A 27,910-nucleotide genomic window follows, 5' to 3' on the forward strand; every position below is an offset into this window, starting at 1 on the left:
GAGAGGTTCTCAACTGTTTGTTTCCCTTATTCTTGGCACCTCAGGCCCTGCCAAACATCCTCATCTGGGCATCCGTCCAGCAATGACTACTGCCTTCCACCCCAGTAGGAGCCTTACTGTGAGCTTGGAGAGAGCTGGCTTTGGGCACACATGCTTCCATGGCATCTCAAGGAAGGGCAAAGTAGTGGCCACCCCAGCCAAGACTGACAGCTTAACAGTGTGTTCAGTGGGGGTGAGGCCCTGCCCACTCCCAATCCGGGTACCCAGTGTGTCCTGGCACAGATGTTGCAGTACACTTGAGGATCACCTATCTGCTGCGCATCGGGGTAGGGGAGATGGGTCCACAGAAAAGGGGAGGATTCCTGACTCAGTTTCCCCATTCCTGACCAGGGCACAGGAGCATCAGTCCAGCAGCAGGTGGGATGGGAAACCCAGGAGGTGTTGGTCCATGCAGGGTGGGCAGGGCCCTGGGCCATTTGTAAGGGTCTACACTTACCCTGCAGATGACCTGTGCCCAAGAGAGCGACTTTAAATACCTAGTAAAACACACCATAGTGATTGAAGAGAGAGAATGTCGAAGAAAAGCAACAATTTTGTTTCAACACTTTTTACGGCATTTTACCCCTGCCTTTTGAACAGGGGCTCTGCATTTTCATTCTGCATATTACATTTCCACTTGCAAATTATGTAGCTGGTCCTAGATATTTTTTCTCACTCCCAAAGCAGATTTGTGTCTATGAATAAAATAGCAAATAAGCTCCCTTAGTAGTAGTTAAGTGAGAAACACCATGCCGTTTCAAAACCTTGACTCCTTGAAACTGCCATACTGCTGTCTGTGCTGGGCGAATCATCTGCTTGCCTTTGAACACCTCCTCCCTCCTTCCAGGGCTCCTAGTCCGCTCCGCTACATTCTAAGCGCAGCCTCATAGCACGAAGGTGTTCTAGAGCCAGTGGCATTCTGAACAAGTCCTTGGGCCGCTGCTAACATGCTGGCCTTTAAAGATAAATTTTATGGCAGGGAGCGGATGTAGTAAAACAGGAAGGTGGGCTGGGAGTCATTTGCTTTGCTACCAGCTGTTTTACAAGGGTTCTCCCCGAAGGCTGGAGGAGGCGAGGAGGCGGGGTGGGTGGCAGTCTCTTCCTCCTTCCTGAAGCGCCAGCTGTGATGGGAAGTTTTGGTGCTGAGGGAGGATGGTGTGCTGGGAGGGATGGTGCACTTGGTGCATTGGGAGGGATGGTGCACTTGGCGTGCTGGGAGGGATGGTGCACTTGGTGCACTGAGTGGGATGGTGCACTTGGTGCGCTGGGAGGGATGGGGCACTTGGTGCACTGGGCGGGATGGTGCACTTGGCATGCTCGGAGGGATGGTGCACTTGGTGCGCTGGGAGGGATGGTGCACTTGGTGTGCTAGGATGGATGGTGCACTTGGCGCACTGGGAGGGATGGTGTGCTGGGAGGGATGGCAAAACTGACGAGTGGGCAGGGCTGGTGAGTTGCTGGGGGAGAGGAGATTGTTACCAGGACAGAAGGCCTGGTTGAAGTATTACCCAAGTTGTGCTTTCTCTTTTTACCTCCCAGTGGCACCGTTCACTGAATTCTTTATCTGCCCCTTGCTGGTACCCACGTGTCTATTCCAACACCTATTATGAATTTGTTCATATTAATGAGGACATTTGGTTTTGCCATTAGTTACTGAAGCTGTACTGAGTTCTAAATGAGAAAGTGCATGTATGGGATTATTTATTTTATATCCTACCTTGTTTTATATAAGACCTTAGAAAACTTATAAGAACAAATGCTTTTTTTTCTTTTAAGGCACAGAAAATGTAAAGGAATAATCAGTACATCTGTCTGTGCTGGGGCAATAGACAAGGGTCAGAAAAGATCAGACTAGGGAAAAGGAAAAATACATAGTTTTTCAAATCATACGACTCCACACAGTTATGGAAATTGACCTGCAGGTTCATTTTTTTGTGCCTCTTGGTGATTATTTTCACTGAGGTTTCTTAGGGTAAATGGCACAAATCCCTAGGACAATGGAGAATCCCGAGATGTTTGCACACTATATGTGCTTTTTTTTTTTTTTTTACTATATGTGCTTCTAATTAATCCCACCCACCCTGGATTCTGCAGGTCCCCCTGCTGTAGAGAGTCACTGTCATTGTTGAAGACCCCCAGCGTAGTGGGAGGGCAGAGCGTTTTAGAACCCTCTGTTACATGTATCACACTGTACATGAGGCAAAAACCTCCCAGTTCCTTATGGTGTGTAAGAGTGTTTCTAGTGCTTCTTTATAAAGTAACAGTAATAATGTTTGTTGAGTGTTCACTTTTTTCCAGGCATTGTCCTTAAGACTTTATCTCTCCTGGCAATTATCGTCACAAAAATTCAGTGGCCTGAGTATCATTATCTCTATATTGCAGATGAGGAAACTGAATCACAGAGGGTTAAACAGCTAGTAAGTAAATAGCTTCAGGATCTGAATCCAGGCCACGTGGCTACAGAGCCCACACTCACGAGACTTTAAGAAAAGAAAATTCTTCATACATTTGCGTATTTGAAAGTTGCTAAGAGAATATATCTTAAAACTCCTATCACAAGAAAAAATGTTTTGTAGCTATATGATGATGAATATTAACTAGACTTATTTTGGTGATCATTTTGCAATGTATGCAAATACTGAATCATTGTGTTGTATACCTGAAACAAAGATAATGTTATATGTCAGTTATACCTCAATCAAAAAAAAAAAAAAAAAACCTCACCTGGAGCTTTATTTAGGGGCAACCACCAAATTATGTGTCCTCAGTAATATTCCAACTATACATAGATATATGGAAATTTGGGTTTTGTCAGTCGGTGTTTTATAGCATGACTCGTTGGAAGCAAAGGACAAACACCCAGGCAAAACTCATTTCAAGTGAACTAGTGGAAGATTATGACAGTGTGGACTAGCTTGTGGGTCTGATTTGAGGCAGTGATGAACTGGACTCCAGAAGTGGAAGGGATGGGCTGCAGGATTTTTCCATCCCTTTGTAGCATGGTTTCAACAAGGCTTATGGTCAAGGTTGGTCCTAAAACAGGAGGAAGCCAAGGGGGCTGGAGTGGAGATAGGCTGCATCGCTGGTGATTGGCAAATCTACACACTTTAATTCACCATGGACCCAGTGGGGTTGACCTTCCTTTGAGGAAATTGAGGAGTCTGGCTGTGTGTTTCCCCTCTGGATGCATGGTCCCGCTACCTGCTAATGGAAATTCCAGGCATAGGATGCCTTGCAGGGAAGACCAAGCTGTTCTGTCAGATTTACAACTATTTTAAAATCCAGCAGCCCTAAATGAAATTATTCTTTACCAATTTTGAAGAAGCCGATGAGTTTTGAACTAACTTCAGTGTGCAGTCACTTTGGAGGAGTCCTCCGCACAACACAAGTGTGTGCTGTGCTTTGCCATCTGTCCCCTTAATGCCTGTTTGATGTCACTGAGGGCACCTAAGAAGGAAGAAGTGGCAAAGACCTAGATTTTTGAGATGTTCAAGTCCTTTGTGGAAGTCAGTTACTTCTTTAGATAACCCTTCACATTCCTTCAGTCTGCCAACAGCTAGAAAACTGAAGTCCCCCCAGATAAGCAGAAACTATCCTCTCTTTAGGGAAAAAAATTAATTTCATGTGCCATGGAATTATAAATATAGCCCCTAAGGACTGATTACTAAAAAGTTATTATAGAAAATGTCTTCCTTCCTGAGTGAAGCGTACATGCTAAAACAACTAAAATCATTTTTAGGGTATCAGGATGTGGTACTTCCCAACCCTCTCCAGCCACTGAGTCTGGGCACCTTGATAATCATTTGTTCAAGGAAACCTCTAAATAGCAGTGACAACATAAAATGACCACACCACCCCCACCCCACACGCACACAAGGACCTCCCTAACCCCCTCACCAAAGAGCAAAGTATTTTTAAAACTTTGAAAATGTTTTTCAAGCCTACCTAAATTTTTGTGCAATAATTTCTTTTGTAGTTGAGAGTAATGTGTGTTTGTATATAATTCTGAGGTCTTCATTTTTTTGTTTTAAAATGATTCTAGATTTACAGGGGATCCCTGGGTGGCTCAGTGGTTTAGCGCCTGCCTTTGGCCCAGGGGGTGCGATCCTGGAGTCCGGGGATCGCGTCCCACATCGGGCTCCCTGCATGGAGCCTGCTTCTCCCTCCTCCTGTGTCTCTGCCTCTCTCTCTCTCTCTCTCTCTCTCTTTCTCTCTATCAAATAAATAAATAAATAAATAAATAAATAAATAAATAAATAAATCTTTGAGAAAATAAAAAATAAAATAAAATGATTCTAGGTTTACAGAAAGTCAGAGATTGAGTTCCCATATACCCTTCACCTAGTTTTCCCAAATAACATCTTCATAATCTTAGTATAATAATCAAAGTTAATAAATAAATACTGGTACCACATTATTAACTATAGACCCTATTCAGTTTCTCAATTTTTTTCCACTAGTGTCCTTTTTTTGTTCCAGGACCCAATCTAGGATACTATGTCATGAGCTCTTTAAAAATCATTTCAGGGGTGCTGGATAGCTCAGTCAGTTGGGTGTCTGACCCTTGATTTCAGCTCAAGTCATGATCTCAGGGTCTTGGGATCATGTGCCACATTGGGCTCTTCGTTCAGAAAGGAATCTGTCCCTTTTCCTCTGGTCTCCCCCAATTCGTACTTCTGTGCACACACACTCTCTCTCGCAAACAAATAAATAAAATCTTAAAAAAATTATTTCATATATTCCTTTCTACAGTTATCAGATGTGTCACTCTTAACTCCATTAATATAATGCTACTTTAATTAATAGCACCGTAATCCACCTAGGCACCCAGTGGCCACAGGAGCAACTTCTAGCACTGCAGAGCAGAGCTACAACTTCATAAAACTAGGTGACTTTTTATCTTTTTGTTTCCTTGGTATAGTTTGCTAAAACTGGTACTCCCTGGTCAGAGGCTATCAGTTTATGACTCTGTCACCTATTGCAAAATTGCTTTACCGAAAGGGTACAGCAGCATATAATTCCACCAGTCATGTCCTAGAATACGCTTCTTTGTTCACTGCCCACTTTAACTCTAGGCGTTGTCATTTTAATTTATTCAGCCTAGTTTTATTCCACATGGGCTACTGTGTCCTCTAAAATTTCCCCTTCTTAAATTATCAAGACAGGACATTGCTTTATGAAGAAACTCTGTTTCTGTCCATTCTTGGCTGTTTCTTCCTCTATGCTTATTTTTCTATGAAATTTGTAGATTAAATATTTATTTAGGAATAATTTCAAATATACAGAAAAGTTGCACAGATAGTACAGAGAGTTCCCAATTCCCCTTCACCCAGCTTCCCCTAACGTCCTATCTTACATAACCGTAGTACATTTTGTCAAAACTGAGAAATTAACAGCACCAAATGGTTAAACACTTTATTAAGATGTTATCAGTTTCTCTTCTAATATCCTTTTTCTGTTCCAAGATCTAATTCAGGGTACCACTTGTATAAGTGTCTATGCATTTTAGATTTGAAACATTCTTCATTATTGTAATCTCAAATATTTTTTTTTCTCTAATCATTTCTTTCTCTCTTTTGTATTACTTTTTCCATGTGAAAATGTTTTTTGAAATTCCTGTGTACACAAACTTTTTATATATAATTGCCTTTTGTGCTTCATTTGTCAAGAAGGCAACTCCTTGCCCTATTTGGGCAGTCGGTTGGGTGCAAGTCAGATAACTTGCATTTCTAATTTCCCATTAATTTGCTATCTGACCTCTTATTCATCCTACTTTAAATACCTTAAAATCCAAATTTAACCCCATAAAACTTTTTTTAAAGATTTTTATTTATGTATTTGACATAGAGAGCAGGAGAGAGCACAAGCAGTGGGAGCAGCAGAGGCAGAGGGAGAAGCAGGCTCTCCTCTGAGCGGGGAGCCTGATGAGGGGCTGGATCCCAGGACCCTGGACCATGACCTGAGCAGAAGGCAGATGCTTAACCGACTGAGCCAATCAGAAGCCCCAAAACTGTCTTTTTCTAATGGCCTGTAGCACATTTCTGGCCAAACCCTTGATTATAATGATCAACACCAGAATAACATTTTATAGTTAAATTGTAGAAAACTTAATCCTTTGAAAAAAGTATGCTAGGTTCTCAGAGTTCTTTTTCCTCCTTTGTGTCGCTCTGCTTGGACTTCTGTAAAGGAGCCGTTCCGCCACCTTGTGGGCAATATTGAAAATTACATCTTTAAAGAAATGGGCGGGAGCCACCTTTCATTGGGAATCATTGAATTGCTTATAGCTGGAAGGGATGCCGGAGATGATCTAAAGGGCCTCCTTTACAGGTGAAAAAAAGTCCCAGAAAAGTTGAGTAAATAACTTTCTGAGGGTCACACAATCGGTTTGTGGTAGAGATGGCACTCAAAGCCAGGTCTCATGGGCCTTGGACCACCCTGGCTTAGTGTATAACAAATCATTTCCAGGATATTTATGAAGAGAGGCTTCTAGAACTCCCTTTAGGACATTCTCCTCTGAAGTCTGTAGAAAAGGAATTGGGTAATTCCTTAATTCTCCACCTTCACCTTCCTCATCTGTAAAATGAATGTGTGATCGTCTCAGAAGTCACCCTGGTTCTGAGAAATTCCAGGTAAAATGTAGCAGTCCGACCTATGGCATCTGGAGATGCCATCGTTTAGGCTCATCTATCTTCAAGAGCTGGAGAAGGGAAGAAAGAGTAACTTGCTTACTGCTCTCCAGGGCTGGAGACAGGCTGCTGACTCCTCCTTTGCAAACACACTTAGCCTATGCTCTGCACACAGGCACTCACATGCAGATTTCCTGCGAACACCAGGCATTGTGTTTATTTTCCCATATTACAGATAAGAAACTGATGCTTTGAACAGGTTACATAATTTGTTTTGTCACACAGCTAGTGACTGGTGGAGGTAGAACTTGAACTCAGATGCTTTTGACTCAGAAGCCCAGGAAAGTGTCTGCACCCACTCCCAGTTATTAATTCCCTAAGCTTTCTTTAAGGGTAAAGTTTAGGTGGCCCTGATGTTTTGGATGGAGGCAGCAGAGATGTCAGAGGTGGGTCTGGGTGACGGAACTGCAAGGTCATCGCTTGAGGACAGGCTCCCCCTTTCTTTTCACCGACACCCCAACTCATGTGGTCCAGTCCTTTGCAGTGCTTTAAACTCCCCTGCATGTGTTGACAAATTCAGACTCAGGTGTTCTAGGGACAAGACAAGGGGACTGTATTTCTGTTAGGCTTCCAAATGCTGCTGCTGCTGGTCTATACCCAACAACACTTAAGAGTCATAACACTAAAAAGTTTGAAACCTGATCAATAAAGCATTGTTTTCCTGCATCTTCTGCAGGGAAGCCGACCTAACCTTTCTACACAGCACTTTCCTGTTCTGTTATGGCCCATTTGCAACCAGTTCTCAGCTGCCTGGGGGGTTTTTGGCCAGGTGCTGGATTTTGTGTAAGCTCTGCTTGTCTGCTTACTCTTTTGTTACAACCTGCCCCAGAAGGGGGGAGAGAGGGGGATGGAGATGATGCAAATCAGTTCAATGGTGGGTTTGGTGGAGGAACTTTCTGAAGTGAGTGATGAATGAACATGAAATTCTAATACTCCTCTGTGAGCCTTATTTATCTGTGCCCTCCCTTGGTTCCTATTAGCATAGATTTTCATGAAGTAATTAGATTAGTGGCTACTGACTAGATTAGCACGAATAGATAAACAGGAAGGGGTAGGGAGTATTTACTCATTCAGATTTATTTGGGGTCTGTGTAGCACATTCATTATCATTACTTAGCATTAGTATGGGATTTTATGTCTGTGTATAGTTCTCATAATTGACTTTGATTCATGTGGCACAGGTTTTTCTTTCAGAAATCCTGATCTGTATGAAAAGGTTGGATTTGATTTCTGTTGTGATTCCTTCAACTCTATCAAACACAATTATTGAGTATACAATGCTGAAGGAGCGGCTGTAGGATAAGTGGTTAATAGCATTCTGGGGATTTTGTGACTTGCGTGAGTTTAAAGCCAGACTCTGCTGTTTACTAGCTGGGTGACCTTGGCAAGTTGCTTAGCCTCTCTGTACCTCAGTTTCCTCTTTTGTAGAGTGAGGATAATAATAGTACCTATTTCCCATTAAATGGCATAGATGTTGCTTGATATATTATAAACACAAGATATATCTCAAGTGCCTGGAGCCATCCCTGGCACGTAATAAGCATTCTTTATGCATTAGCCATTATTACTATTCCTGTCTAAAGAGGAGTAGATATGTTTCCTGCTTCAAGGGGCAGACAACAAACAGGAGAATTTGATGCATTGTTCTAAATGTGACTTACCATGTCATGAATGGACACTGTGCTAGGGGCATCGACCCAGGCTGACAGTAAGGGGTGGCTCATGTGGTTTCCCAGAAGGAATCAATACCTAAGCTGATACCCTAGTCCTAAGGGTACTTGCACTGCAACAGGATTTAGTGATTCTTCCCCATTCAGTAAATGTAAATGCAGAATATTTGAAAATAATTTTATATGCAAATTTGTGTTCATGTTCACCAAGTGCCTTTAGGAACAGATCTATTAATAGGACATTCGTCATTGGGAACGCCTGAATTAAGCATCCGACTCTTGATTTCAGCTCAGGTCATGGTCTCAGGATTGTGAGATAGAGCCCCACGTTGGGCTCTGAGCCAGGTGTGGAGTCTGCTTAAGGACTCTTTCTCTCTCTCCCCCATACCCACCCCCTCTTGCTCCAGTGCACACACACACACATTTTCTCACTCAAAGAAAAGTTTATCATATTTGTCCAGTGCTACAGATAGCGTTGTTGCCGTTATCTATTCCTGTAAACTTATGTAACAAACCATGCCAAAACTTGATAACTTAAAACAACCATTTATTTTGCTTGTGATTTTGTGGAATTTGGGAAAGGTTCAGTAGTGCAGTTCTTTTCTGATCCACATAGAGGCCAGCGGGGGGTGGTTGGAGGGTCCACTTCCAAGATGGCTTCTTACTCACATGCCTGGCAGCTCCGTGCTCCTAGGTTTCTCTGTCTCTCATCGCCTGGCATCTCATCTTTCAGAGTCTCTCCATGTGGCTTGGCTTTCTCACAGTAGTGGTCCCTGGGTAGGCAGTGTACTTCTCATGTGGGGTCTGGCTTCCAAGAAGCAGGGAGCTAAAGCCACCGGGTGAGACAAGGCTATTCCTTGCTGAGGAATAGACCTAGACCTAGACCTCCACCTAGACCAATGGGGGAGACGTGGTCTCTGCCTCTCAAGGGAGCATGGCAAGGTCACATTGCAAGAGTACATAGGACGGGAAGCTTTGTTGCAGCCATCTTTGGAACATACAAGCTGCGGTAAATGTCATTCCCACATTTCAGTTGTTCAACAAAAATGTCTTTAGTGAAGGGCATTATCAACACAGTTGAATCAAGAAACCAAGGCACAGAGCCAATGATGAACATATCAAGTCTTGGCAGAATGAGATTCATCCTCTCATGTGTGGCTTTTAGGTTGACATTCACAAAGAGAAAATACAGACTATCTCATTCAAGCTTTAGGAGGAATGGGAGGAGCATAGAGAGGCAACTTGATCTGCCCAAGAATGCATGACTTGTCTGGGAAGAGCAGAACTCCAAGCCAGTCTTCCTGACCCTAGTTCAGCACGGTTTTCCGTTGAGCAGAGCTGACGCTCATTCTCGGACATTGAGCCATTGGCCTTGGATGTTCATTTTAACTCCTAGCCCAGAGGACAGCTTTTGTGTTTCTAAAACTGTTTTCCTCCCTTTATTTGCCAACATGGCCAAACATAATGCTGTGTTGCTGGCAGAACCATGGCTTCCCTTCCCTTATTAACTTCTGGTCACTACACTTGTCTGAATGAGCAGTCAAGGAATTGGCAGCCATGTAGCCCCTGAGTTTTGAAGGGCGCTATTGAAATGAGATGCATTGTTCTCCATCATTGGCAGCTGCACCTTGTGGTGGCGGATGCCCAGGAAGGCTAATTAAGGAAAGGCAGATTTCCTCTTTCCCTGAAGGAAGGCGGCAGGAAACAGGTGAGGTGAACGGGCAGCAGCCAGCAGCAGTGGTGGAGATGAGCATCCAGGAGAATGCTGGGGCAGCAGGTGTGTGGACCCGGCCCTGTGGGATCCTGGCAGAGAATTTGGGCCATGGCTAGTCACAGCACTGAGCAGCCATAGGCAGAAGCAGCAGCAGTGCCTTCATCCAGCAGAGCTGGGTCTTCCAGGAAGGGCCAGCTGGTCAAGTGCTGGGGGTCCTGATGCTGGCATGTCCAGACTACCTAGAAAATTGCCAACAGACATCAGACCTTGTGCTCTTAGGGCTGTCAGTTCAAAATTAATACCAGTACTGAGGTAGTAATGCAAACATTTCTCATTTCTTTGCGGCTAGTAAAATTTATAGAGAAATGGTCGCTCCTCCTACCGGGCTGTCAGAATTATTCAGATGCTGAGTCATTTTAGCTGAACCATACCTTCCCCTCACTTGCAGGCCTCCTCAAAGTGTGAAGTCACAAAGATCAGAATCTGAGTTCTTCCTCCACCGCTGGCTCTGCTGCTTATAAGGAAATCATTTTCATAGTCTGGCTTCCTTAGTGTCAATCTCTGATACCAAGAGTGACAGTTCTCCACAGTTCTCCAGGACGGATTCATCCATCCATTTGTTTGGCATCTGTTTATTCAACAGCTGTTAGGTGTCAGCTGGTGTGAGGTCCATCAGACTGGGGAGGGGAGGAAAAGAAAACAATACAGCTGAGAAAATGGTGGTCTCATTTAAGAACGACAGTGACAATGTTGCTGGAAGAGAGAACTTGTAACTGTACATTGGATTTCAGTTGCTTCATGTTGAAGGCAATGTTTGAGGTCAGTTCACTAAGCAATAACATATGAATAATTGTAACTGGCAATTTAAGTGTCAGTAGATGAATGGATAAAGAATATGTGGTGTAGGGATCCCTGGGTGGCGCAGCGGTTTGGCGCCTGCCTTTGGCCCAGGGCGCGATCCTGGAGACCCGGGATCGAATCCCACGTCGGGCTCCCGGTGCATGGAGCCTGCTTCTCCCTCTGCCTATGTCTCTGCCTCTCTCTCTTTCTCTCTCTGTGACTATCATAAATAAATAAAAATTAAAAAAAAAAAAAAAAAAAAGAATATGTGGTGTATATAAGTATATATACATGATTTACATACACACTGGAGTAGTAGTAGCATTCAGCCATGAGAAAGAAGGAAATCCTGCCATTTGTGACAACATAGATGGACCTTGAGGGCATCATACTAAGTGAGATAAGTCACACAGAGAAAGCCAAATACTGGGGTCCCTGGGTGGGTCAGCAGTTTGGCGCATGCCTTTGGTCCAGGGCGTGATCCTGGAGTTCCGGGATTGAGTCCCACATCGGGCTCCCTGCATGGAGCCTGCTTCTCCCTCAGCCTATGTCTCTGCTTCTCCCCACCCCCTCTGTATCTCTCATGAATAAATAAATAAAATATTAAAAAAGAGAGAGAAAGCCAAATACTGTATGACATCATTTACATGTGGAATCTGAAAAAGCCAAGCTTGTAGAAACAGAGTGGTTACCAGGGGCTCAAAGGTGTGGGAAATGGAGAGATATTGGTCAAAGGATACAAACTTCCAGCTGTAGGATAGAAGCTCTGGGGATCTAATGCACCAAATGGTGATCATAGTCAATAATACTTTATTATAAACTTCAGAGTTACTAAGAAACTAGATCTTAACTGTTCTCATCACATGCACACACACACACACACACAAAGATAATGGTGATAGGATACAGATTTTAACTAATGTTATGCTAGTATTCATATTATAATACATAAATGTATCAAACCAACACATTGTATATCTTAAACCGACACAATGTTGTATATGTCAGTTTTATCTTTAAAAATAATTAGTTTAAAAAATAATTTCAATTGACCTTGAGACCTTAAAAATAACTTCATTAAGATTATGGTTAGCTATTGAACCAACATACTCTTAACCGAAATCTCCAGCCAGGTGATCTTTTAGTTCGCTTTCTATTGGCACGGAGCAGAGATGTGTCCCTTTGGATTCTATTATAGTCTCTCATTCTCTTAGCAGATTTGCTGCTCAGGAAGGGGCAGACAGGTTCCTACCTGGGGCCCACTTTTCTGCTCCAGCCACCTTACCAATGGTCAGTCTGAGCAGCAGTGACCCCCATCTCTAGCAAATCTGGGAAGTTGGCCCACATAAATGACACATGGACCTAGGGCCAAGAATATATGATTGCTCAAAAAGCCCTTCCTATGACAGCCATGATTTTTTTTTAGAGCCATGAGTTCAGATGAGATCTATAGCAACCTAGAGCTTATTTATAGACTGTGCTCAGTTTTTTCCCTCTACACTAATGCTATAGACCAGTGTTACTCACAGAGTAACATAAAATTCTACATAAAATTCATCCATGTTACTTCAGATACTCTTCTGCATTTTCACCATGTTTTAGTTGAGATCTGGAAACAGTGACACGAATGGACATCCAGTGTAGACTGTCGTCCTTTGGGAATGGTAGAGGGTGGGTGAAGAAGAAAACTCACAGTATACTCTGATTCTGTCTATGTGCTGAGCACCCTGCTGGGTGTGTGATATGCTGTGGGCCATCCGATTCTCCACACAACCCTGCAAGGAAGGCAATAACTATTATTCCATTTTACAGATGAGGAAATTGAGATTTACAGAATCGGAATCCCTTTCCTAAAATCACAAAGCCATTATGTAAACAAACTAAAATTCGAACCTGAGTGAGACAGACTCTCAAGCCTGTGTTCGTTCTTTCTTTCTTTCTTTCTTTCTTTCTTTCTTTCTTTCTTTCTTTCTTTCTTTCTTTCTTCTTTCTCTTTCTTTTTCTGTGTTCTTTCTGATAATAAAATCGCCATGGTGTTTGCTAATGTTCACTGAGCATTTGGTATTTGCGAGGCACACATAGACCGAGGTGGTATGGGGCTGTTACTGGCACGCTCAGGGTTCTGCCTTTCAGGCTCCTTTGGCACCTCTGTCAATGGCAGTGACAAACGCCCACACAGCACCGCTGCTGTTCTGCTCTCCCACAAGCCCTGTGAGGTGTGTTCCTTTCTTTCTTCTATTTTTAGTCAAAGCTGAGGGTTAGAATCTCAGGTGACTTGCCCGCAGTTGGTAAATGGCAGAGCCGAGATTTTGCACCCAGGCAGCCAGGCTCCCATGCCCAAGCTTTTACTCTCCTGATGCTTGCCTGTCCACGTAGTGGGCCTTCCCATGGCCTGGCAAGCACATCTGGTTTGTTTCTCTGGTTTCCTGTGTGATTATTGTGGGAAATCTCTACCACTAGCTCAAGTTATCCTGAAGATGTGCAACCGTTTTCAGAGATGGAGAGAAAATACAAAATATGGTTTTTTGTGCCTGTTTTGTTTTTTGTTTTCGTTTGCTTGCTTTGTATTGGTGATCCCAGGTAGTTGACTCGCAGAGAATAACAAAAGAGGAAAAACCAGCCAGTGTCCTTGTCCCTCCTGCAGGGCCATGCTTCAGGTAGAAAGTGTATGAAGTAGGAGCTGGAGTACCTGGGTTCTAGCTCCAGTTCGTTGGTGATGAGCTGTGTGACTTTGAATAAGTCACTTAACCTCTCTGGACTTTGCTTATCTCACCTGTAGAATGGGATGATGCTATTGCCTATTCTGGGAACCTCACAGTGTTACTGTGAGGACCAAAGAAGATGTTATAGAAATGCTTTGAGGGCAGTGGCTCAGTCGCTTAAATGTCCAACTTGTGATTTCGGCTCAGGTCATGATCTCGGGGTTGTGAGATCAAGCCCTGAGTCAAGCCCAGGTCAGGCTCTGTGGTCAACAGGGAGTCTGCTTAAGGATTGTTTCTCTCTCTCCTTCTCCATCTGCCCCTCCCCCAGCTCATGCGTGTACACCCCCCAAATAAATCTTAAAAAATTTGCTTCGATAACCTGCAGCTCTGGCTAAACATAAAGTATAATTTTAGTCTTCCAACAGTTTCTTTACAAAATTGTACTGTCGTGGGGTTCTTATAGTCCCGTCAGCAATGGTGAGTAATGGATTTTTGCTGCTGTGTGAACGAAGTCAGCTGGAGGCCAATCCCAGGCGTGCTCCCTCTAAAGCAACCCCCCTCCCTCCCTAGTTCAGCCAGAATGGGAACGAAGCACTGGAGTCCAGTCATACAAATCTTCCTTTCCTGGAGCCCCTGGTTAAAGCCCAGTCATTCGGGCTTAGTTAGCATCCAGAACCCTGGTTAAAATGATTTGGGCTTTAGCCAGCAGAGGCTTTATGCTTACTCCAGAGTTCTATGTCAATATTCATGGGCTTCAAAGTTGCCCCCATGTTGCTGGGAACACTGGGTGGTTTGCTTGCTCCTTGCCCCGGCTGCTGCCCCCCAACCCCCGCAAGCAGTTGCAGAGGGTTCAGAATCTGGCCTGCTGCCTTGAGCAGCAGTATCTGGCCTGCTGCCTTGAGCAGCATTAAAGCACTCTTACTGTCACAGAGATAAATAATGTAGCACCTATAAAACATTTTCCCTAAAACCTTTTTTTTTTTTTTTTTTTTTTTTTTTTTTTAGCTTATTGTGAAGTTAACACGGGGTGGGGGGAAACGGACACAGGAAGCTGAGAGGTTTCCTAGGGGCCCACAGCCTACTCTGGCATTCCATTACATGTAAAACAGTGTCCCATTCCTCTAGAGTTCTTGGAGGGTCTCTCTCTGTGAAGGATGGAAAGTGTGCAGGGATGAGCGTGTTGTTGTGCCAGCACCAAGTCCCTGTATGTTAGCAAAGGTGATGATGTACGGGTTGAAGCTGGTCTTCTTTCCCACTGGGGTAAGCTGTGTAGAATCAAGATAATGCGGTCCAGCCAGCCCTGGGACATGCCGCATTGTTAACACGTGAAGATATTCTGAAGACATAAAAACAAATCTTATTTTGTTACTGTGGGTACCCAGGTGTGAACTGCCATTCTGTCCTTGAAGGTAAAAAGAGCCTCTTCCCAAAGCGCTTTGAACAAGGAGGTGGTCAACACTTGAATGCATTATCACAGAATATTAACTCACCATAGTGCATTTAAAGCTTTGCCCCAGGGACGCCTGGGTGGCTCAGTGGTTGAGCATCTGCCTTTGGCCCAGGGCGTGATCCTGGAGACCTGGGATCAAGTCCCACATCGGGCTCCCTGCATGGAGCCTGCTTCTCCCTCTGCCTGTGTCTCTGCTTCTCTCTGTGTCTCTCATGGATAAATAAATAAGATCTTTAAAAAATAAATAAATAAAGCTTTGCCCCAGAGATAAAGAGCCTTTGGGTAGAGGGTTCCTTGTTTTAGTATCTTGTCCTTAAGAAGTTCAGTATTACCACCGTCCAGATTCTTCCTTACAATTCCAAGCACCTACCTCTCGCTTAATATGTTGTGTGGAAGGACAGCTTTTGATTGGCATCATCCCCACACTCTTTCCAATACTTCAAGATACTGTTTTCATTCTTCTCTGAGAAAATCAATCTGGATTCCCTCCACTGTTCTTTATAATTTGCAAAGCTCATGTTGCTTTGATTAGTTTCGCTGATTTTTCTCTGGATACACTGCATTTTTTCAGAAGAAAAACTTAATCAACTGATACTAAATGCTGATGATGTGCTTGGAACTTACCTAGGCATTGTAGGATATTAAAAAAAAAAATTCTGGTTCTCTGACCTCAAATGGTTCTTACGGATCCTATGGGGGACAGTGGAAGGGGTCCTGTGTTGAGAATCAAGAGACCCCTCCTTCCCCATGCCCACCACTCATCCATACCTGCCACTTACAGGCTGGGCAGTCTGGGGCAAGTCACTTTCTTCTGATGGGCCTTATCGATCAAGTAGAGGACAAGACAAGCTTTGAGTTCAGCTCTAAAAATAAGGCTCAGAGGCTAATTGAGGAGCTGGAATTAATTCAAAGAATAGAGCATTACAAGATGAGCTATTGACTGTGTCTACCATAGGAATTAGGAAAAGAAGAGTTTGGGAATGAGGCTTCTCCTTGAACTTGAGCCAGCTGTCCTGGGCCCAAATCACTAGACCCATGCCAACTCCATCGTTGCGATAGAAGCCTAGTTGTCCCCCAACTGGCTTGGTCCCTGTCTGGGAACCCCATCCTCTCAGGGGAGCCTGCAGATGTCAGAATCCTAAGCCCTCCCTCCTTCCCTCTGGCCCTTCCCACCATGTCCTCTGCACCCTGTCTCTGTCAAGGTTTACCTCACTAACTGCTCACTCCCTTGCGCCTCATTACCATCTCAAGGCTCTGTGACAGGATCCGACCTGCGGAGTCATAGCTCTTCTTGGACTTTTGGGAAGACATTACTTTGCAGCACTCTTGGGATCCCTGCTCTCATTGGTTATTTTGCGTGATCACCAAGATTGGTCACAGTCATGCTTGTTCTTAGAACAGTTTCTGGAGCTACTGAACATTTTCAAGGCTCCTTCTAGCCACCTTTCCTTGTGTCCACACCTTGAGACACAGGTATATTGCATCTTTGGAACAGAACATGGCTAGACATGGGCTAAAGATATTTCATTCAAATAGAAACCCATCTTCTTACATTGTATCACCCCAATACAGGGGAAGAGCTGCCAATCTCCATGTGGAACAGAGTAGGAAGTCACTACCTTGGGAACTTGGCATATATTTCTTAAACAGGCTTGCTAATGGCAGTGCCCACTTATAAGAAGAATCCACAGGGGGGCTTAGATAAAGCCTAAGATATATCTATTCCTCAGATACTTTGTCATCTCTAGGATTGCATTTTTAGCCTTTATTCTAGTCCATTGCTGAAAATGCCCTCCTCTTTAATATCTCATCCCTATCCTATGAATGCAATGTATCTAATTTAAAGCAAACTCTTTAAAGTAACTACTTAAAATTCTTGAATTGTCATAAATGTCTTGGAAGAGCACCTCTTCATGTTCACTGCGTCTTTCATTTACAAGGAGTGCCAGCTGGCCAGGGACTGTTTCTGCCAGCACCCTTGAAGATCGCCTTCCATGCCCACTCCACTCCCTGCAAGGCAGATTGTCATTCTTGTTAGCAGGTAATGCTCTTGGGATTCGGGTTTACTCATTTGTGAAATGAGGTGGTTGGGTTCCAGGTCCCCAGAGCTCTTGTGTTCTGGCTCTCTGCACCGTGGTTAAATACTTTTCCTGTGTGAGTACTTACAGACTTCTAGGAGTCAGCTTCGAGAATTAAAACATTGTAAATGCTGTCTTTAGGGTTGGTAATAGCAGTGCTTATAATTAAGGTCTTTATAGGTCTCTGTTCTTTATGAGCTCAATGGGTTCATCTCAGACACTTGGTAAAAAGTGCAGATTTTTCGTTTCTTGCTGAGTTGCACAATAAAAGCTTTCTTATAAACCAACAACAAAAATACAGTAACTCCTGATGATGATGATAATTACAGGTCACTTTTACCATGCATCAGGTACAGGGCAGACCAGCTCCCTGCCCTCATGTCATTTACCCTCCAGTGTGGGGAGGGAGATAAGCAGCAAAATACAGAATATAAATACATTAGGTGAAAATACTTGCTGTGGAGAAAAATAATGTAGGGAAGAGAGAGCTAGATCACGCTGGGAGGGGTTGCAGTTCTACATGGTTGAGGAAGGCATCAAGTGAGATGTGAGGGAGTGGCACTGGGTAGATAAGGGGGAAGCCCAAGGGAAGCAGGTGCCTGGCAGAGAAGGGATCGGCCTGGAGGCCAGTGTGGCTGGAGCTGAGTGACTGACACACGGGGACAGGAGTGGGATCAGATGCTGGAGAGGTATCTTACAGTTAGAAATGTCCTGAGAGATCTTTTAGCCCAAACCTTTCTCCCTCCTCGGCTCCCCCTTCTCTTCTCTGTCTTGGTTCAATGAGGAAAATGAAGCCTAGATCATTAGGGGACATCCTAGAGGTCACAGCTACTGGCAGCACCAGGACAAGAACCCATGGTTTCTTGGCTTTGAATCCTGCCAACACTCTACTACCACAAGATCCAGAAAGCCTAATAATTAAGATCCTTTTACTACGAAGCAATGGACCTACGTCCTTTACAAAGAAGGAAGGCTTCTCCGTTTTTGCCCTGGGATGACGGGCTGTTAGAGTCGATGCTCATCATTTATCGTGGTTCTTTAAAATCCTATAAAAAGTACTGCCAACACTGAATTAGCAAATACTGACACATTGCTCCTAAGGGAAATACAGAGCTAAATTCCTGGGAGTCTCTGGTCACATTTTCATCAGCCTATCAATACACAGCCTTGTTTTATGTGTCCTTCAGTTTAAAGACACCTTATATATATATTGTTGATTCATTAACACTGAACTCAGGCCAACAGCACTATAACTCGTGCCGGAATGGAGCCTAAGAACCGTTTTCTTCCTAAGGCACTTCATAGCCTTCTTGCGCTTGGGAGTCCTGAACAGCGGTGTAGCACTTTGCCTCATTGCCATGTTAACCAGTGAAATTACCAACGAAAAGCATAAAAATGCAAAAAATGAGACACTATATAACCACATAAAGGGCACTTGTTACAGCACGAAAGGTAAAACAAGAAGGCAGAGAGTTGCCTTGTTCAGCCTCAGCTGGGAGCGTGCACATCAAGCAACCCAAATTTTTTGCCACTCTTTTGCATGTTCATGAGTGACCACAAAAGTACAACAAGAATTGATTTTGGGGGGTTACAGATAAAATTCAGCAAGTCGGTGAATTTGCTAATATGGAATCTGCAAATAGTGAGGATGGACTGTATTTGTACTTGAGCCATTCCATGGAAAGACTTTCTTCAAGACCAAGTGGCATCATTCCGTTGGGCACATTTTAGAGTAAAGGGTCAAATCAGTTCTGAATTGCTTCAGATGCTGCCTGTAAAGTATGCTTTTGGCTAACTGTTGTTAAGAATGATAACTGTGGGGGATCCCTGGGTGGCTCAGCGGTTTAGCACCTGCCTTTGGCCCAGGGCACGATCCCGGAGTCCCGGGATCGAGTCCTGCGTTGGGCTCCCGGCATGGAGCCTGCTTCTTCCTCTGCCTGTGTCTCTGCCTCTCTGTCCTCTCTCTATGACTATCATGAATAAAAATTAAAAAAAAAAAAGAATGATAACTGTGTTTATTCAAGTATTGCATTTTCCATATTGCAAGTAGACTTGTTATTAGTTGAGATTGTACAGGTAACTTCCCTATCTCCCCAGTGTCCCAGCTCTGACTTCCCTATGTCCCCAGGTCCCCAGCCCCCAGTCTGGAGGGAACAGCCTGTCTCCTGACTTCAAGCTCTCTCTGTTCCTTCCTTTGGATCAGCATCTCCTCTATAGCTCACATGGCCATCTTGCTTTCCCTAGCAAAATAAAGTGGCCTACTTTATGTGCAGAACTTGGATATTCATTATGGTTTTACTCTATGCTTACGCTGCAAATAACATTTCTCAACTTTACAGCAGCAGAAATATAATCTATAGTGTAAATCAGCCATGTGGATCATAGAACTTGCCTCCTAGTCTTTTCCAAGACTCCTGTAGGGGAAAATTAAAATACCATTCACACTTTCAGGGAGTAAGAGTGGTTTCCCAGTAGTGCAGACATCTGCTGCTTATCAGCAGGAATAGAAGTGGGATCCTGCCAGCCTAGCTCCTTGGCCTGGACTTGCACAGGCTCTTACTCAAGCTCTGGGAGTGTGGGCTGTGAATCTGGTGTTTACTGCCACAAACCCAGCTTCTGTTGGCATTCGAATGTCTCCAGCAAAAGTTCCCTTTTGTGGAACATGTTCGCTGTCCCACCAGGAGAAGTTTCTGTGGTTATTGTCAGATCATGATTCTTAGAGATGCTTTGTGGCAACTCAGAGTTGGCCTGGGCTTTGGGCTGCAGTAGGTTGGAGTTATCTAGGAGGGTCATGATAGGATGTTTGACCTGAGGATTTGACAGGCGCCCTAGTTGGATATGTCAGGTGTCCTGTTTCGGAAGTTGCTCTTGCCCCCAGTCTTCTGAGCAACCATTTCACATCATATTAAAAAACAGTCTTTTGCAGAAGCTTTCGAATTTTTGAACAGCGAAACAAAACATTGATTTCTATACTTGACCATTATTGCTTGGATATGTGCAGGAATGGTCTGAGGCTCAGCGGGCCTGCTCCATGTCCAGAGGGTCCTATTTAATGAATGGTCCCTTGTCGCACATGTATCCCTGTGGTCTTTAGTTCAAAGTCAGGGTCCCAACAGTGAGGGGGTGTCGTGACACCGGGTTGTCTAGATCCCATTGGCACCTGGAGGGGAAATTAGCACAAAGCTTTGCTCAGGGGCTCAGCTCTAAGACAGGACTGTGGGTCTAGCTGAGTGCCCAGTGTGTTTTCAGGAACCGTTTGGAAGCCCAGAGAAGAGGGCTGCAAACACAGCAGGTGTTCATATTTTTTCCTGGTCCATGTGTTTCAGGACACTTGAACATAAGCTCCAGTCTGCAAACCTGAGTCAAGGCTCTACCAGCTAGTGTAGACAGAACTCCTAATAAGCCAGAGTGGATTGGGCACAGGGCAGGAATTAGTCCCCTAGAAAGACTGGCCTTTGGTCTTATAGAGGAGGCATGGTACATGATATCTGACCTAGCTCTCATTGCTGGCTAAATGGATATATTTTTTTAAGATAGATAGATAGATTTGTTTGTTTGTTTGTTTGTTTGTTTGTTTGTTTATTTGAGAAGGAGAGAGAGCATGTGTGCTGGAGCTGGGGAGGGAGGGAGGAATGGAGGGAGAGAGAATCTTCAAGCGGACTCCTCGCTGAGCATGGAGCCCGAGGCAGGGCTCGATCTCACAACCCTGAGATCATGACCTGAGCCGAAATTAAGAGTCAGATGCTTAACAAACTGAGCCACCCAGGTGCCCCTCAACTGATATTTTTGTATGACTTTTATGTCACCAGGCATGGCCTAGATCAGGATTTGTTGATAATGTAGAGAGCTTATCATAGCAATAACACACTGAAAGCTTCCCATGTACTGTTCTAAGCACATTAGATGTATGTTACTATGGTATTGCTCCCAATGTTCCTTAAGACATCAGTACTAGCATTGTCTCCTTTTTATAGGTTAGAAGCTAAGCCACAGGGCAGGTCAGTACTTTGCCCTGCATCACTCAGTAGTGGAGAGCCAGGATTCAAACCTGGGTGCCCTGGCTTCAGAGTCCCAGCTCTAGACATTTTGCTATAATAAAAATGGCTGTGCCAGGCTCTCTGCCAGAGCTCAGCCCACATCCCCGTGAACCCTCACCAGGACCTGCAGGGTAGGATTATCCCTCCAGGGATATAGAAACTGAGGACAATTAATTTGCCGAGGCCATGGCCAGAGATAGTGGCCCAGGATTCCTGATCAAATCTGGTCTACTATAGCCATGTGACCTCCAAGCCTGTCTCCAACTTGAGGTCTTCATATGACAAATATTTATTGAGCATGTACTGTGCACTGGACCCTCTTTTGAGTGGTGAACATTCAGAACAGGCCAGGTCTCAAGGAACGTCCGTGTTTATAGAACAGCTAACGTGGAACAAAGATTAGTGACTAGGCTTAGGACCCATCCAGTCCTCAGCTCTATCACTTTGCTGAACTTCACTGGGCTGGCTTCCTCTTCTGTAAAATCAAGAGGACAAACCACCTTGAGGGCTAAGCCTTAGATTAGATTCTAGGGTGCTTATTTCCTGTGTGACCTTGGGCAATTCAGCTAAGCATTCCAAACCTCAGTTTCTCACCTGGAAAACAAGAAAGGTGGCTTCCGCCTTGCAGGGCTGTGAGCACGTCATGCTATGTGCTGTAAAGCATGCAGCATCTAGAAAATGGCCTATAAATGTCAGTGCTCTCCTTCATGCTTCTCCACAAGTCCAGACTCTTAATTTTGTGTGTCAGATAGCAAAGAGTAAGCACTTGATAAATGGTCACTGCTAGAAAGATGGTGGTGATTACATGTGAAGATGTTGAATGTGATCTACCTGCAGGTTGATATTGAAATATGCACATGCACATAATTTGTTTCTTGACATTCTGGAAACATTGAAGCTCAATCTGTTGTTGGAATCTAGCTCTGCTCTACTCTTTCATTGATAAAAATAGGCCTCATAATGCCAGCCTGCTTCCTGAGCAGGACATGACTAATACAGTGAACCATTTTGTACTAAGTCACAACCCCGAGGGCCTGTTTCTGGCACCAGCAATGAATCTCTGAAGATCCTGGCCATAAAGATGTTGAAGCAGGCTCCTCTGCTTGCATCTCTGCTCGTGAGCCGGCAGTGGGCTGGTGATTAAAAACCAGACTGGGTTTTCTCTAGAGAATGAATCCTCTTGTTAGCCAAATGGAGCATCCGGTTAGACTTCCATTTCTTCCTGTAAATTAATAAACTGACAATCTGGTTTTTATTTTTAAATGCCTATAAATTGCTCATAATATGGTTTCGATTCCCCCTACCCTGCAGATTAACTAGAGTCACCGTGGACCAACATGGTAAATGCTTTTAGATTGCCAGGGAACACTGGCCTTTCTTTAACTGCAGAAAGCCTTTCATGGAGGAGAAAGTGCTGGGCCCTGGCTGAGGAGGTGCAGAGGCCTCAGCCTTCACACACCACCGCAGTGCTGTGGCCTGCAGGGATGAGCACAGGCTCAGACGCCTGATGGCACTTGAATTTCCTTTGCCTCCTTAGAGACTCCTTACCTCCAGTGATCTGTTACCAGGAGGTGGGGGTTGGGGAAGGTGGGGGTGGGGGGAGAAAGAAGGAAGGGTAATGGGGCCCTCCGGTGGACAGTCCGGGCAAGGGCGCCAAGACCGCCCAGGGCTAGGTAGTGCCTGTGGTGGAGGCACCAGTGAAGTCGCAGAGCCAGTCTGAAGCACTAAGTACTGTGAGTCCTTTGAAGTACTCATTCATCCCCTATTTGGGGGGTATTTCCCTCTCCTCAATGTACTTCCAGACGTGAATTCTCTGGGGCCTCTTGAGAATGGGAAGCAGGTCTCCCTGACCTCTGGTATGAACCAGATTAAGCTGTTGAGTAGTTCAGACGTGTTGGGTAAGGGGCTGTAGATGCTAAGTGCGTCCGAGATCAGGTGCTGGCAGGTTTGGTTTCTCCCATCTCCTCCTTCCTTGGCTTGCAGATGGCATCTTCCTGTTGTGTCCTCACTTGGCCTTTTCTCTCCATACACACATTCCTGGTGTCCCTTTCTCTTCTAGAAGGACATCAGTCCTTTTAGATTCAGACCCACTGTTATGACCTCCATTAGCCTTAGTTACGTCTTTTTTTTTTTTTTTTTTTTTAAGATTTTCATTCATTCATTCATGAGAGACACACAGAGAGAGGCAGAGACACAGGAGGAGGGAGAAGCAGCCACCCTGTGGGAAGCATAATGTGGGACTCGATCCCAGGACCCTAAGATCATGACCTGAGCCGAAGGCAGATGCTCAATCATGGAGCCACCCAGGCATCCCTTAATTACCTCTTTAAAGGCCCTTTCTCCAAATATAAACCACATTGGGGGTTAGGGATTCAACATATGAATTCAGAGGGGGACACAAGTCAGCCTGTTACAACCACCCTATGCCTCAGTTTCTTCATCTGTAAAATAGAAATAATAATAACACCTACAGATTAAGATGTTGTCCTGCAGATTAAAATGATTACATAGGTAAAAGAAAGTATCTGGCATCTGCCCCGGTGCCTGGCACAGAGCTCCTAAAACACTTGGGATTTTCTATGTGGTTAAGAGCATAGGAGCATCTTTTATTCTTGTGTTTAGTCTTTGATCCTGGTTCCTGAAATCGAGTTTCTCAACTGTTGGAATTTCCTGGGTGACAGCAGTGTCTTTTGTTCTAGTAAGGCAACTCTCATTGGGCTCCTGGATGGGAAGCTGGTCTCAGATAGACTAAGCCATGACTAAAAGCTTGGAATTTTCAGCCCTAACGCCCATTTTCCAGAGACAGAAGAAGGCTAGAAATGGGATTAAAGATAGATTGTGCCTAGGTGATGAAGCCTCCAGAAAAATCCCTGAAGTATAGAGTTCATAGAGCTTCTGAGTTGGTAAATGCATGAAAGGGTTGGGGAGCAGTGTGGTCAGAGAGGGCCTGGAAACCCAGTGCCTTCCCCATACCTCGTCCTATGCAGCTTTCCCATCTGGCTGTTCCCCAGCTACATCCTTTTATAACGAACTGGTAATCTAGTAAGGAAACTGGTTGCCTGGGTCCTGTGAGCTGCTGTAGAAAATTAAACCCAAAGGGGAGCTTGTGGGAACCTCCAGTTGATAGCCAGTCAGAGAAGAGATGACAACTCCGGCTTGCCTTTGGCATCTGAGGTGGGGAGGGAGGCAGGCTTGTGGGAACGAGCGCTTACCCTGTGGGATCTGACTTTATGTCAGATCCAGGGACTTAATGTCAAAACTGAGTTAAATGGGGACCCCTGGGCTCAGAGGTTGAGTGTCTGCCTTCAGGCCCAGGGCATGATTCTGGGAGTCCCAGGATCGAATCCCACATCGGGCTCCCTGCAGGAAGCCTGCTTCTCTCTCTGCCTGTGTCTCTGCCTCTGTGTGTGTGTGTCTCATGAATAAATAAGTAAAATTTATTTAAAAAAAAAAAAAAAGAACTGAGTTAAATGATAGGACCCCCCAGCGGTATTACAGAGAATTGCTTGGTGTCACGTATTTGGTGACCAGAAATGTCAGGGGGAAGAGTTCCATCAGTACCAAAGGAGAAACACAGGAGAAATGAGTTTATCGACTCCAAATGTCATGTACACACACACACACCCTAATTAACACTCGTGTGTGACACCGCTGTCTGCTACCTCAGCTGTCCCCCACCTTCAGCCTCCTCCTCAGCACCACATTCACAAACCTTCGGTTATGTTGGGTTTTTAAAAATATTTTATTTATTTATTCATGAGTGACAGAGAGAATGAGAGGCAGAGACACAGGCAGAGGGAGAAGCACGCTCCATGCAGGGAGCCTGATGTGGGACTTGGTCCCAGGACTCCAGGATCACACCTTGGGCTGAAGGCGGTGCTAAACCACTGAGCCACCCGGGCTGCCCAAACCTTCGGTTATGTATGACCACCACAGCACCCAGGTCACGCCTTTCAAAATGTTTTATGAAGCTTGAACTCGCCTGAGTTCTTCAGGGAGTCTGTTTTCTCCTTCTGAACACCGGGGGGTGGGGGACAGGGCCTCTACATCTTTCACTAGGTTATAAGAATTATACTAAATTAGAAGACTAATGGTGTCTCTTACCATGGGAGCTCAGTACATGGAAACCCTTCCCTCTTTGTGCTATTTCTGAAGTCCCCTCACTAGTGAAAATACTGCTTTTTGAAGAATTTTTATTTTTTTAAAGATTTTATATATGTATTATGTATGTATTTATTTAACAGAGAGCAAGAGAGCACAAGCAGGGGGAGGGGCAGAGGGAGAGGGAGAAGCAGACTCCCCACTGAACAGGGAGCCCAATGTGGGGCTCCATCTCAGGACCCTGGGATCATGACCTGAGCGGAAGGCAGATGCTTAACCAACTGAGCCACCCAGGCACCGAAGAATATTGCTTTTAAGATAATAATAAATACTTAGAAATATGTTTACCACGTATCGATGTTAGGATCTCCTTGCCACACAAAGATACATATCTTGTGTCTTAAGTGAAAAGTAAAACACATTGATGTTGTGATTTCAGTGCCACACAAGTGTGTGTCTTAAATTAAAAGCCACAATCCAGTGCAGCAGCACTGTCCCGCTCTCCAGCATGGCCTCAGACCCATGTCCCCACCCTCTCGAGCCACAGGAGGGGAATGGAAAAGAGCCCAGGCTACTGTTCTGCGCAGCTGGCCTGTTTCATCCTTCAAAGAGATCCCTTGGTGAGAAGGAATGGGAACTTTTTGTTTCCTCTGAATAAATAGAGGGCAGCAAGGACTCCCCAGCAGCAGTTAAATATTTAGAGTACATGCAGAATCACATCTCTGTCCATTCCCACGTGACCGCCCTTGTGCATTCTTTTCAGTATATCAGTGGTTCAAGCCTCGATTTCTGTAAATCCCAAAATGATTGCTTTTCTCAGTGTTGTGTGGTGGCAAGTCAGCAAGCACTTTTTAGATAACAGTTTGGGAAGAGTTCCCACAGCCAGGAGCTGACTTGGGAGGGTCATAGAGTGGGAGAAATAAAGATACATCTGCTTGGGAAGAATCCTTATATATTCATTTAAAGGTTTAAAATCACTGAAGTCTTGTGGCACCTGGGTGGCTCAGTCACTTGATTGACAACAAGTCAATCAACAAGTGTCTGCCTTGGGCTCAGGTCATGATCTCGGGGTCCTGGGATAGAGCCCCGCATTGGGCTCCCTGCTCAGTGGGGAGTCTGCTTCTCCCTCTGCCGCTCCCTCCACCCCCTTGCTCCTGCTCTCTCTCTCACACTCATCCTCTCTCTCTCAAATAAAATAAATAAAATCTTAGAAATAATAAAAAATAAGATGAAATAGTCACTGGAGCCTTAAATGTTGGGAACCTGCGTGGCTCCACGTTGTGTATGAGGGAGAGTTGAAAGCTCTGCTCCTTAACTGTGTTCACATCTTTCCTCTAATTGTGTTAGATAACTTAGCTTTGATTCCCTATAATTGTGTGCGCGCTGAGGCATTTCTCAAATACAGAGAATGCTGTTGGTATTCCTGCCCCCTGACCTTGCGTGTTTCCAGAACATTTACTAAGGACAGAGCCTATTATTTGCTAGTGGCAGAGGTAACCCAGGCTGGGAACCACCCTCCAGGAACCGACCAGCCAGCAGTGCAAGCAGGCAGCCTCGGAGATGGATATTGTAGACAAGAGTTCAATTACGGATCCATCCTCAGTGTCTGGCACGTTGTGAGCACCACACGCGTGTTATCCATTATTATGGGTAGTATCTATTTATTATGCCTGTCCTCTTTGTTGAAGGCCCTGTCAGATGTTAACAAAGGGTATACTTTTCCAGCCTGGTTGTCTTGTTCTGAAAGGTTGGAAGGGGGAAAATTAAGTAAATGGCCAGAGCCCCAAAGGGCCAAGCGTCTTGTTTTGTGCCTGAATGCTCACTGTGTTGCCCACAGTTGGGGAGAAACAGCAGACACAGCTAAAGTGCTCATTGGGGTCACCGTAGAAATGCTCTCTGGGTATTCCTGACTGCTGGGGTCATGCTGAATAATTAATCAAGCTGATTCCTTGCTTCAGCTGGATAGAGAAGTGGGTCAAGCTCCACTCTAGAGTCCCCAGGCACCTCTTGAGCGGAGCCCACCGGGATGCTGGACTTAGAAAGCATCTCAGTGTTTCAAAGAAAAGCAATAGCAAATATAGCTAATTATATTAAAACAGTGTCCATAGTGACAATGATTTATTTCCTCTGTATAATGACCACAAACACTGATGAACTAAAAATTGCCCTGTTATGGAGGCAATGTCCAAGGAAGATATTTTGAATCTTGAAAATCCTGTGCTTTAAAAAAAAACAAAAAACAAACATTTATTTGTTTTAGAGAGAGAGTGTGTGCGCGCGCACACACACAAGCAGGGGGAGGGACAGGGAGAGAGAGAGAGAGAGGCGGAGAATCTCAAGCAGACTCTGCATTGAGCACAGAGCCCAGTGCAGAACTCAATCTCACGACCCAGAGATCACGACCTGAGCCGAAATCAAGAGTCGGATGTTTAACCAACTGAGCTGCCTCAAAACTTTGGGAAGGGCACTTGGACTCCCTCAGGCCTCCTCGCTGCTTTATTTCTCCGTGCAATCTGGACATTCAGAAGACTGGCACCTGGGCAGTAATCAGGCTCGTGCTGTCTCCATGTTGTGCAATAACTGGGAAATGAAA

At 44.7% G+C, this 27,910-nt stretch overlaps 1 protein-coding gene across 11 annotated transcripts in view; it reads left to right on the top strand.

Moving 5' to 3' along the window:
* The window catches only part of APBB2 (amyloid beta precursor protein binding family B member 2), a 375,275-nt gene that overhangs the window by 263,275 nt on the left and 84,090 nt on the right, over positions 1–27,910 (top strand). The gene's annotated exons all lie outside the window — the stretch shown is intronic.

The sequence above is a fragment of the Canis lupus genome, chromosome 3 (assembly GCF_011100685.1).
Source record: "Canis lupus familiaris isolate Mischka breed German Shepherd chromosome 3, alternate assembly UU_Cfam_GSD_1.0, whole genome shotgun sequence".
In the NCBI taxonomy this organism is placed as follows: domain Eukaryota; kingdom Metazoa; phylum Chordata; class Mammalia; order Carnivora; family Canidae; genus Canis; species Canis lupus.